The sequence below is a fragment of the Neomonachus schauinslandi genome, chromosome 14 (assembly GCF_002201575.2).
Source record: "Neomonachus schauinslandi chromosome 14, ASM220157v2, whole genome shotgun sequence".
In the NCBI taxonomy this organism is placed as follows: Eukaryota; Metazoa; Chordata; class Mammalia; order Carnivora; family Phocidae; genus Neomonachus; species Neomonachus schauinslandi.
In genome coordinates this window covers 91728732-91740180 of record NC_058416.1, presented here as the reverse complement: position 1 = coordinate 91740180, position 11449 = coordinate 91728732, and positions in this window count along the sequence as shown.

Genomic DNA, 11449 nt, shown 5'->3' with positions numbered 1-11449 from the left:
CCGAGGGAACCTGGCGCCGGGAGGGCTGGGGGCAGCCCAGGGGAAGGGGTGTCTGGGGACTGGTAGCCGCAGCCTGCTCCTGACGGGGGAGGGGGGCTGGCTCAGGCCACTGGGCGTTGGCAGAGCTGGGCAGGGAACAGGTCCTCACTGACAGGAAGCAGCCCTCGCTGCGCCTCCCGTGGGCAGAGCCCGTGAGAAGGCAGCCGGCCACCAGGGTCTCCTGGGGACAACAACAGCTCAGGGGCTCTGATTCAGGCCCTCCCTGGGCTGTGGGGGCCGTCCCTTGCCGGCTCCTCCCACAGGACAGCTGCCTACAGCCTCGGATCCCGACCCCCGGTCCCACCAGACACGGGACAGGCCCCTGCGAGAGCCTGAAGTCCTGTGGATCCTCCACCGGCGTCCATCCCAGTGTGCGTCACGTGGCCACAGGAGAGCCCAGACGCTGGGACTGAGCAGGGATGCCAGGCGGGACTTCAGCAAGCCCCCAGGAGAGGGGGTGCGGGCCTGTCACCTGGTGAGCCCTCCCCCCCGCTTCTCTGGCCACCCCCTGCCCAGGGCCTCAGCCCCCTCCACAAAGCCCACAGAGCGGCCCTCTGCAGACCCGGGACATCCCTGCCCACGCCCCTCTTGTTGCAGGACGCAGGCAACAAAGAGAATGCATATTACACGTGACTGTCAGAAATGAGGGTGGTCCTGCTGCCCCCAAACTTCGCAGGTGACGGGGAAGGAATTACGCTCATTCGTGTGTGCCCCGGGATATGGTGGACGGAGGCCTCAAGCTCACTGGCCTGCAGGTGTGGGGTCTGCCCTCGTCCTGTTCTGACGCTGGGAGGGCCTGAGGAGGGTCCAGGGGACACCCCACTGTTTCTCCACCACGAGCGTGGGCCACAGCCCCCTCTCCCGCGCTCCTTGGACCCTTCCTGGCCAGGAGACCAGACCTCGCTGGCGCGAGTGGGCAGGAGGGGGCAGCACCTGTGTCCCCAGCGCGATTAGTGCTGTGAGGTGCGGCCAGAACGGGCCCAAAGCAGCTTTCCCCGAGTCTGGGCTCACCCTTGCCTGGATGCCTTCCACGGAGGCGCCGCTCCCGGTCCTCACCCACGCGGGTGCACGAGCTGCCCTGTTGGCCGTTCCGGGTCTAGGGCGCTGGTCCCCCTGGCTTCTGGTGGGTCCCTCGGTACCAGTTTCAAGCACCCACCTGGATCCCTGGTCCCACCGCCGCCAATGATCCCTCTCCTGTCCCCAGGCTGCGCCCCCTCAGCCCAGTCTCCTGGCTCAGACTCCTGACGCTCTTCATCTGCTCTGCTGAAAATCTGACTGGTGAAATCCAGCACTCTTCCTGCTCTTTGCATCTTTCAGCTGAGTCACTGCAGAGAAAGTAAGTGAGTGTTGGGGTTCAGAGCCGAAGGCCGAGAAAGAATTCCTGAGACGACTTTGGTGCAAAAAGGTGGTTTTATTCAAGCATGGGGACAGGACCCGCAGTGGGAAGAGCTGCACCGAGGTCATGAGGAGTGGCCTGTTACACACTTTCAAGTTGGGAGGGGGTTGGGGACAGCACAAGCCTCCCAGGTGTTTTGGAAGCAAGATTTCTAGGACCCCAAGGGGGCACGCTATTGTTAGGAAAAGGTCATTTATTACTGTTTAGGAAAAACTCAGTCATGAGACCCTTCGGATGTGTACTGGTGGGCCGTATGCTTGGGGGGTGATTGCTGACAGTGTCTTGGGGGGCAGAGATAAAGGGAGTTTCCAGAGGAATTTCTTTATGTTAAAGTAGACTCACAGGATCCGGGGGGTCGGGCTAGGGTTAAGCTAAGGTTGCCTTTTGCCCTTGGCAGAGTGTCCACAGCGAGGCAGCCGAGCTCCCAGGGGAAGGTCACTCTGCCTGGTTCAAGGGCTTGTGGAGGAGCTGCAGGGAGAAGGAAATTCAGTCTTTTATCCTTCTTGCCTTTGTTTTGCACACCAGCGGCCACGGGTCTCACTTGAGGCTTTCGGAGCTCCTGCGAGTTCTTTGGGCTGTGGGCTGTAGGCTGGCCGGCCGACTCCCCACCCCCCCCCAGCTCTCACACCCGCGCGGCCGCCGCCCCCACCCTCACTCTTGGGAGACCTTGCTTCCTGTTTCGCTGAGAGAAGCGAAGGGAAGAGGGCTTTCCCAGGCCTGCAGGGTGCGGCCTCCGCCCTGACCTGTGACCATTCTCCCTGCACCTGGCCCTGCTCCTAGGCAGGCCGCTTCCTGCCCACGCCCCAGGGCCGGCCAGCAGCCCCACCTCCTGCCTCGCTGCCGTCTCTTTCCAAGACCCTTCCCATGACATGCGTAGGCACCTTTCCCTGACCCCACTCCCCACCAGCTGACGTGCAATTTGCATTTCGGGCACACCTGTTGCCTCTGGCCAGGTCCTCTTAGAGCACAGCGCCCCCCCCCACACTCCCCCTCACTGCAACTGCGATTCCTCGGCGGAACGCACAGCTCTCCTGGGATCCTTGACCCAAACTCTCTCTCCAAAGCCGGCCCCCGGGGGCAGCACAGGGCCCATCTCGAGGAGACTTTGCTGAACTTTGATGCCCCCTGGTCGAAGTCTTGAAAACTTTATTGATTTTGTCTTGGTGTTTGTTTTGTGATGAAGTCCAACAGGACAAAGGAGGGTGTGCCGGGGCACGGCGTCCCCCCCCCCCCCCCCCCCCCCCCCGCCGGGGACAGGTTCGCGACCACCATCCCCCTGCCTGGAATCCCAGACGCTGGCTGGCCTCCCCTGCAGGGGCCGGGGCGTGGGCAGAGGGGTCGGGGATCCCCCCACAGTCTCAGTGCAGGCGGGGAGCATTGCCCCTCCCCTGGCTGCCGGCAGGGCTGGTGGGGGTTAGCAGGAGGCTGTGTCCTGATTCAGGAAACACATATGTCCCAGTGCGGAGATTTAAAATCCTTAGGGGTCACCCATCTGTCGTGGATGGCTGTGGGGGCCTGTGGGAGGGGGGACGCCTCATCCAACTACCCCCCCATCCTGCCCCTGCTGTCAGACGGGGCGGGGTGGGGGTGGCCTGACGACTGTCATGTCCCAGGGCTGGCCCACGTGGGAGGACTGGGCTGTGGGCACCCGGGAGGGTCCACACGGGTCCCACAGAAATCTCCCTCGCGCCAACTGCATCTTCTGTTCTCTGCATTATGGACATGGCGGGGGGGGGTGGGGTGCGCTCGCTGACCCTGGAAGGGCTGCCCTTCCCTGGACTAGCCGATTCTCAGGGGCAGTGAGCAACCTGCCAGAGGGGCTCCTTCTGTGTGCAAACCACCCAGCCCCCTGCACCCCTGCCTCCGACCCTGAGCAACCCTGCAGGCCCCCCGGACGCCCCACGTGGCCCGGCGTGCCCCTCCCCCCGGACTCCCCGCGTGGCCTGGCGTGCCCCTCCCCCCCGGACGTCCCGCGTGGCCCGGCGTGCCCCTCCTCTGGGCCCAGAGGAACGCGCTCTTCGCGGAGGTGGCCGAGGCCTGACCCGCTGGCTTGCTGAGCCTCACAGTTCCCATCAAAACTCGTTATTTTCCAACGGCCCTCGGACGGCGTCCACGTTTGGGGGTCCTCTGCGACCCGTGACTGTCCGTGGACGGGTCGCATATTCTCTGGCAGCTGGAGGCGCCTCCTGGGACGCACGATACAAACCATGGGGTTTGGTGATGCGGGATGTGGCTTACGTGCGCCCGAGTGGCACTGAGATACCTAACGTAAACGCGGAGCAAAATTCATGCTAATAATTGTAACTTTTATTTAGTGAGAATGGCATTAAATACAGCAGACGAGCAGACAGGGACAGAGGACAAAGAGAAACTTCCCATTTGGGGCCCATATTGGCACCGTTTGCGGGCGCGCTGGGCTCCGCGGACTACACAGCCAGTCCTCGGACGCTGGGCTCCGCGCAGGGGGCGTTGCCGTGCTGATGGCCGGGGCTTCGGGTTGGCATCTGGGTGCTGCTGTCGAGGGCACGGGTGTTGGTGCTGCGCAGCGGAGGGGACGTCCGCGAGGTTTCCAGGGAGAGGACTCAGCGAGGACCTCTCCTCTCCGGCCGCGCGTCTGGGTTCGTGGCTGTCCGTGGAGGCAGTGGCCAGCTCCCGCTGGGCTCCTGCCGTCTCTCCCCGGCTACCGGCACGAAAGAATCAAGTACAGAAATCTTATAAACAGAGGATTTACAGCCGTGCGCGCTGGGGACCCGGGAGGGGACGCCCCCCAAGACGGGCTGGCCAGTGCGAGAGACAGTGGACAGGGAGTCCAGGAGAGGCGGCCCTAAAGCTTTTCCCAAACAGCAGGGTGGCCCAAGACGGAGACTGGATTGGGCAGCAGGGTGGGTCCCGTGTTGACCAGCCACGCGCCAGCCCACCCTGGGAAGGACCCATCCCAGAAGCCCTACAGAGCCTGCAGCTTTGGGGGGGTGGAACCTGGGGACCCTCAAAAAGGGATCTTTAAATGCCACAACCACAGGATTGGATCCCGTCTGCCTTTGGGGGAGTCGGGGTCATTACTTGGAAGGAGGGCAGGCGGAGGTGCCCGTGATCTCAGATCCAGCTCCTGGGAGGCCCCGACCTGATGCCTTACTAGTTGAGAGCTGGGCCCCCACCCTCGGAGGTCGGGCCTGGGGTCTCGTGGCCACCCTGCTGAGGACCGTTAATCACACGGTTAATGACTCAGCACTCCGGGCTCCCTCCAGCCCCTCTTCACGCCCTGAGCGCAGCTTGGCAATGGAACACACAAAATGTGGCAAATCACTGTTATTCACGATGGCAAACCCATTCCTGCAGTGACAGCAGAGGATGTCAGGTTGATCCCAAGGGAAGCACGTAAGGGGGAGTGTTTGCTGGTGAATAGGGCTGTTGTCACGCCGCCCAGGGCTGGGGCAGGACGCTGGGCCCACAGGGGTCTGGAGGCTGCAGGCAGGGAAGCAAGCCCCGTGGAAGAGGTTCTAACACGCACAAGCCCCATTTCTCTGGAGGTTTTCTACTTGCTCTCCCTTTCTGGACAGAGCTTCCTTCTGTGGAGAGACAGACGCCTCCGGAGCCGGGGAGACCAGGGAGACCAGGGAGACCTCTGCAGGGGACGCGTGCGTTCTGGCAGGCCCTGGGGCTGGCCTCCCCACCCCAGCCGGCTGGAGAAGCCTGTGCCCCCGCCCGCCGAGCAGCGCAGAGCCCGGGACTCTGGGAGCTGGCAGGACAGACAACCCCCGACCTTGGACCTCAGAAGACCCGGCCCGGGCGGGCCTTTCTGTTGGGGTGCACGGGCAGGCCCGCGTGTACGGGACGTGCCGGCGCACGCGGACCTGCACGCACGCGGGGGCCTGGCCCCTGGCTTCTGCGGCGCTTTGTCTGGGCACGGACAGAACAGCTGCATGCTGTTCTGCGGAGGTGGGGGCAGGTCGAGAGCGGGGGGCTCCCGTTCAGTGCGTTTGGCAAAACTCCCAACAGCAGGGAGGAAGTGAGGCTCAGAGGCCTCGCTCTGGAAGAAAAGCTGCTGAAACAGCTGCGGCCTGGCCCCTGCCCCGCCCCCCGGGCCCCACTTGGCAATGTCTCCCCGGCGGGTGGGTGGCCTCTGAGCTCCGGGTTCTGGGGATGCAGGTGGCGGCTGAGGGCCCTCCATGTGCCCAGGAGGGGGAGGCCGGGGGCTGCCGGCTGGGCCGCGGTGGGGTCTCTGGGGCGGCGCCCACCTGAGAGGCTGAGCTTCGCGGCTGGGACACGGGCTCGGTGTGGGCGTCTGGGAAACCGGCCACGGCAGTGTGTGCCCCCTGGGCTGGTCGAGGGCTGGCATTCTCCCTGTGGGTCGCCGGGCTCAGGTGCTCTGCAAACCCAGCAGGAGAACAGTTCCCTCCACCCCTGCGGGGGAAGGGGCTTTCTAGGTGTTTCTGGCTGGCAGCTGGTGGACCCTGCAGCAGGCGGGATTTTCTTGTGACTTCATCCCACCTGGAATCCAGAGTGACAGAGTTCTTGTGGGCCCAGGATGGGTGGCAGCGAATGCTTCCGTGGCCCCTCATGCACGTGGGGGCGTCCCGGCTGCCATTCTGGGGCCAGAGCCTAAATCAAGGTGTAGGCTGGGCCCCGCTCCCTCTGGAGGCTCCGGGAGAGTCCTTCCTGCCCCTCCTGGCTCCCGGCGGTGGCCTTGGTGTTCCCCCACGCATCCCTCCTCCGTCTGCCCCCGGTCACATGGTGACCCTGCCTGCCTCCCCTGGGTCTGCTTCCTCCCCTTGTAAGACACCGCTCATTGGACTCAGGGCGCACCCTCACCCAGGATGACCTCATCTGCACTGATGAGGTCTGCAACACGCTTTCCCCAGGTAATGTCACATTCTGAGATTCTAGGGGATGCGTGTGTTTGGGGGACACCATGCACCCAGCACGATACGCGTGTGTCGTTGTTGAATCCGTACAACACAACACGAGTTCCCTGTGGGGTGGGCAGAGATGTGGAAAACGTGCACGGAGGGGCCCCGTGGGGAGCAGACACGCTTCAGTTACCTGTGGTTCCAGACTTAGCGGCATCTAGCCCCAGCAGCGTTGACCTGGTTCGTGGATTTGGGCAGGGCATGGGGGGCTGGCTTGCATCTTGGGGTCAAGCTCATCTCTCAGGGCCAGCTGGCTGTCAGCTGTGGCCTCGGCAGGACGCTGGCCTCCCACGAGGCCTGGGCCTCCTCACGGCTCAGTGGCGGTTCCAGGCTCGAGTGTCTGGGGTGCAGAGAGAAAGCCAGGTGGAGCCTGGTCTCTGTCCCAGGTGTGGTGGGGCACGCAGGCCCAGGAGTGCACGTACCGCGGCGTGTCCTACCTGGGACTCCTGCTGCCCGAAGCCTGGTGTGGGAGGTCTGCCAACCCACTGCCCACGGGGCACAGAACTCGGCATCCGGCCCAGAGTTGGCCTGGCCCGGCAGGATGTCCCCGCACTGCCACCTGGTGGTGGCTGCCCGAGCTCTGGGAAATTCTGGGTACCCGGTCCACCTGTGGCTTCTCCAGGCCCGGGAGTGGACTCGGCAGGGGTTTCTCGCAAGCACGGGCTCCAGCCCAGATGCTTCCTTCACTGTCTGCTTCATCCTGCATGGGGCACACGTCATCCAGGAACGGTTGGGTAGAATTCAGGAGCCTCTGGAACCCAAGGGCTGGAAACACCCAGACCCCCAAACAAAGAAGCCCCCGCAGGAGAGGCCAGCGTCCCTGCTGCCACAGCTCCTGGAGACTCCCGGCCTCCCCGCGCAGCCATTCCCTCCCCAGTGGACGGTGGACGGGCTCCTCCCCGTCTGGGGCCCAGGGGTCACCAGCTGCTGGCCTACGGGATGGAGAGCGGCGCCGGGCTGGGCGCTGGCGGGCCGAGCGGGTTGGACGGCTGGGCTTGTGTCTATGAACAGGCGCTGATGGCCTCCTGCGCCCCAGGGCCTGATGCGGTTCAGCGACCGCACCCACCGAGAGTTTCCCGCCACGCTCAGCCCCCTCCTGTCGTGACCCCGCATGTCCCCCACCCACCCACCCGTTCACTCCCTCCCTAGGCGTTGGGATGTGACTCATGCACAAGGCCCTCTGGGACCTTCATCCTGGGGAGGGAGGCTCATTGCAAGTTAGTCCCGGGCAGTGGCAAGTGCCCTGGAGTGACCAGGGTCCAGGAGGGAGGTGGCCAGTGAGTGAGAGCAGCCTGCAGATGGGGAGGGGGGAGGGGCCGGGGGCACACAGGACGCTGGCCTCTCCTGGGGGGGCTTCTTTGTTTGGGGGTCTGGGTGTTTCCAGCCCTTGGGTTCCAGAGGCTCCTGAATTCTTCCCAACCGTTCCTGTTTCTGTTCTTTCTGGCCTCTGGAGATCCGAGCTGGTGCTGCCATGGCTCTTTCCTGAAATCTCGTCTTCCAAGCCAGGCGCTCAACCGTCGGTCTGGGGACTGCTTTGCACGGAAGGTACACCCGGCGGCCGCCGTCAGCCGCAGCCCTAGGTCCCCTCTCGGGGGCGGGCAGAGCAGGCTAGTGTCCAGCATCCGGATCCCGTGGGCAGGAATACAAGCTCTGGTGCCCAGCCCCCACCGTTGCCCTGGGCAGCCGCATGAGCGGGGATGCTGTCCCTAACCTTAAAAACTGATGAGGGACCTGCCATGGCCTCAGTCTGAAATCGGATTAAGGGGGAGGGTTAGCGGGTTTAGGGACCCAGGCAGCGCGTCCTCCAAGGCATCCATGGCTCCCCCTTCTTGCGGAGATTAATTTATTCAGTTGCAAGGACTGTGGCCATGAGGTCAGAGACCGCTTGCAGGTAGGAGGCATTGGGCGGGTTCTGCCCTCGGGGCCTCTGGGTCTCACGTTTTCCATGCCCCCGCCTCACCTCCCTGTTCTGCGGGGAGAGACCCCAGACGTGTGGGCCTGTATTGGCCCCATCTCAGGTCAGCACGGCCCCGTCACACCCCGAGCACAGCAGAGCCCTCCTGCAGCCGCCCGAACCCCCTCTCCTCCAGCCGCAGGCCCGTCTGCTGTCTCCCCACCTTCCACGTGCCTCTGTCTCAGGGCCTGGGCATTGGGCCTTCCCTCGGCTGCGGCTGCGATGCTTTTCCCCGAGCTGTGTGAGTAGCCCACTCCCTCCCCTCCTTCAGGTCAGCTACCTGACCTTCCCCTCCCGGCACCTTCCTTTCCCTGCGTGCTGGACCCCACTGCGTCCGTCAGCGCCTGTGCGGTCCTCTGTCACCCCCCTCCTCCTGTGCTCAGGGACAACAGGGATTTCTTTGTGCACCTATCCCCCCCCCGCCGACCGCTGCACCCCCAGCGTCTGCATCTGCGTCCGCGGCAGCCCTCAAACAATGTCCGTGCAGAGAACGGGTAAAGGGAGCCTAGGGTGATCCAGTCTGCCCGGGAGAAAGCCATCTCTGGTGCTCGGCGGTCCATGTCTCTGCGCCCCACAGGACGCGGGCCAGGATTCGAAATCCTGAGCATATTGGAGGAAACTTAGTCCGAGGGCCTGCCCCGCGTGTCCTGTTCCCGTGACGCTCCGCTGAGGGACAGGAAGGAAGGAGAGGCCTGGACACGGCCGCTGGAGCCTGCACACGGCACCTCACACCCGTGTCCGGCTGGCTGGGCGGCCAGGGCCCTTGCAGCCCCCGACCGCTGGGGGGGCCGCCCCCCCGCTGGCCGCTCCGGCTTCCTCCTATTGCCTTCTCGTGCAGGAGGGAACGCTCTGCAGCATTATCGACTCCCAACCTTTCCTCCCTGTTTTCTCCTTAAAAAAAGTTGTGAGAGGGGCGCCTGGGTGGCTCAGTTGGCTAAGCGACTGCCTTCGGCTCAGGTCATGATCCCTGGAGTCCCGGGATCGAGTCCCGCATCGGGCTCCTTGCTCAGCGGAGAGTCTGCTTCTCCCTCTTACCCGCCCCCCCTCGTGTTCTCTGTATCTCATTCTCTCTCTCAAATAAATAAAAATATTTAAAAAAAAAGTTGTGAGAAACATTTTTTAACTCGACCAGTTAATGCCCATATCTATTCTTGCAAAAAATTCAAAGATAGCAGATAAAACAGCCTGCTCTGGCCCCTGCCTCCTGAGCCCCCTCTCTGGGGGTCCGCGAGCGCTGGGAAACCCCAGGGCCGGGAGGCGGGGGCCTCGCGGCTTTTCCTGCCCCACACCCACGGTGGGTGTGCTGCCGGAGCGTCTACCGGCCTGGCCCTCGAGTCCGAGTCCCCCCAGGACCCGCTGTGCTTGAGTGAGAAGCAGCCCTTGTCACTGAAGCCTGGGGATGGCTCGGTGCCACGGAGTGTAGCCTGCCTGGACCGTTGCAGGAATGGGCACTGATCAACGGGCACTGCTGCAGCCTGAAACCTCGGGGCACAGCCCGCCCACGTGGCAGACAGAGAGGAAGCTCTGTGCACACGGTGAGAGACGGGGTGGGGCCAGACGAGCCACGGGCGCCAGCCACAGTCCCGAGGAGGAGGAGGGGGAGGAGGAGGAGGACGCCAGCAGGTGTCGGCTGCGCTTGGCAAAGACTCTGAGAAGGAGCCAGACTCAGACGGGAGCTGCCGGCGTGGAGCAGGGAGGAGAGAGAATGAGACTCCAAATACTGTGCCCCTCAGTGCCGGGACTGCCGACAGATCTCCGGACCCCCAGATTCAGCCAGGTCCGACGGCGTGTGGGTGGTCCCCTGGACGCCGTGTGCCGCACAGGGACGCGCGCCTGGCCGCCAGCCGGGAGACCGGCTCAGGTACATTCTGGGACGCAGAGCGGGTGGAGGAAACGCTTTGTCTTCTCAGGTGATGGGTCTTCAGATGGCAGGTGCCCCTTGTGGGCCGGGGAAGAACCGTCCCGGGCAGGCCTCGCCCACAGGCCCCGGCTCCATATGGCCGGGGGGACAGCGAGCAGAATTAACTGGTCTGGAAGGCAGACCACAGGAGTCTTTAGAGCTATTCTCAAATAATTTGGCCTCCTTTTCCAGACACGTGCCCCTGCTTCTTGAAGTTTGGCCTGGCTGCGTGACCGGCTTTGAGCCTTTGAAGGTCAGTTCACGGTGTTTCTTGCTTGGTGGTGGTGGAAAGCTGCGTCAGCTTGGGGTCCCGGTCCCCCCGGTGAACACAAGAGTAAAAGCCTCCGCTGGCCCACCCTGGACACGGGGGAGCAGGTGCAGCTGGACATGTGCATGCACGGTGGGGGGCTGTCCGCGGTGCAGCAGAGCCTAGCCCAGCCCCACTGCTAGGCAACCCCCACACGAGTGGGCTCTGCCTCTCCCCTCCTAGTCCGGAGGCAGTGGGCGCAGGGCCGTTTCTCAGGGACGCTCAAACACCTTACTCCTGGGTCCCTCAGAGACAGTGAGAGGCACCGTGGGGCATCTGCAGGGGTGTGGGGCCAGGCAGCGGGTCGTGAGCGTCCCCTGGGCTCTGTGCTGAGGGAGGGGCGGGTCCTCCTCTGAGCAGGTCCTGGATCCAGGCTGATGAACGCACAGATGTGAATCCTGCCCTCCCCACCCCAAGCCGGGAGAGGTGAGACCCCCCAGCCCACCCGGCACCAACAGCCCCCAGAGCCTGCTCCTGTGGCTCCCAGAAGCCCAAGCGACCCCACACTTGGAGAAGTTGCCAGGAGCCTTGGGTTTGCTCGTACTTTTAGATGCTCTGATTAAATTGTAGCCGCAGTGCAAGGTGTTTATAATGTTATTAATGATGCTGGTGCTGGCTCGTGCATAGCTCCCACGGAAGAAGCCTGCTCCGAAGAAGCCTGCTCCCCGGGTCGGCTCGTCGGTCTGTTCACACACAATCTTCACACATCTCCAGAGATTACCATTTTAACAGCTTTGGGTAGAGATACCAGGAGGCAGTTACATTTAACAGGGCATAAATCCAATTCCCTCTGCATTCAATTTTCTCAGGCTGCAGAATCCATTTGAGCCTGTCAGGATCTGACTCTGGAGTCCATCAATGCCGGCTCCTTCCCCCCAGCCCGTCTGGCTCTCCCCTCTTGGGAACTCAGCCCTGCAGAGGAAGATGCCCCGATACAAAGTAACAG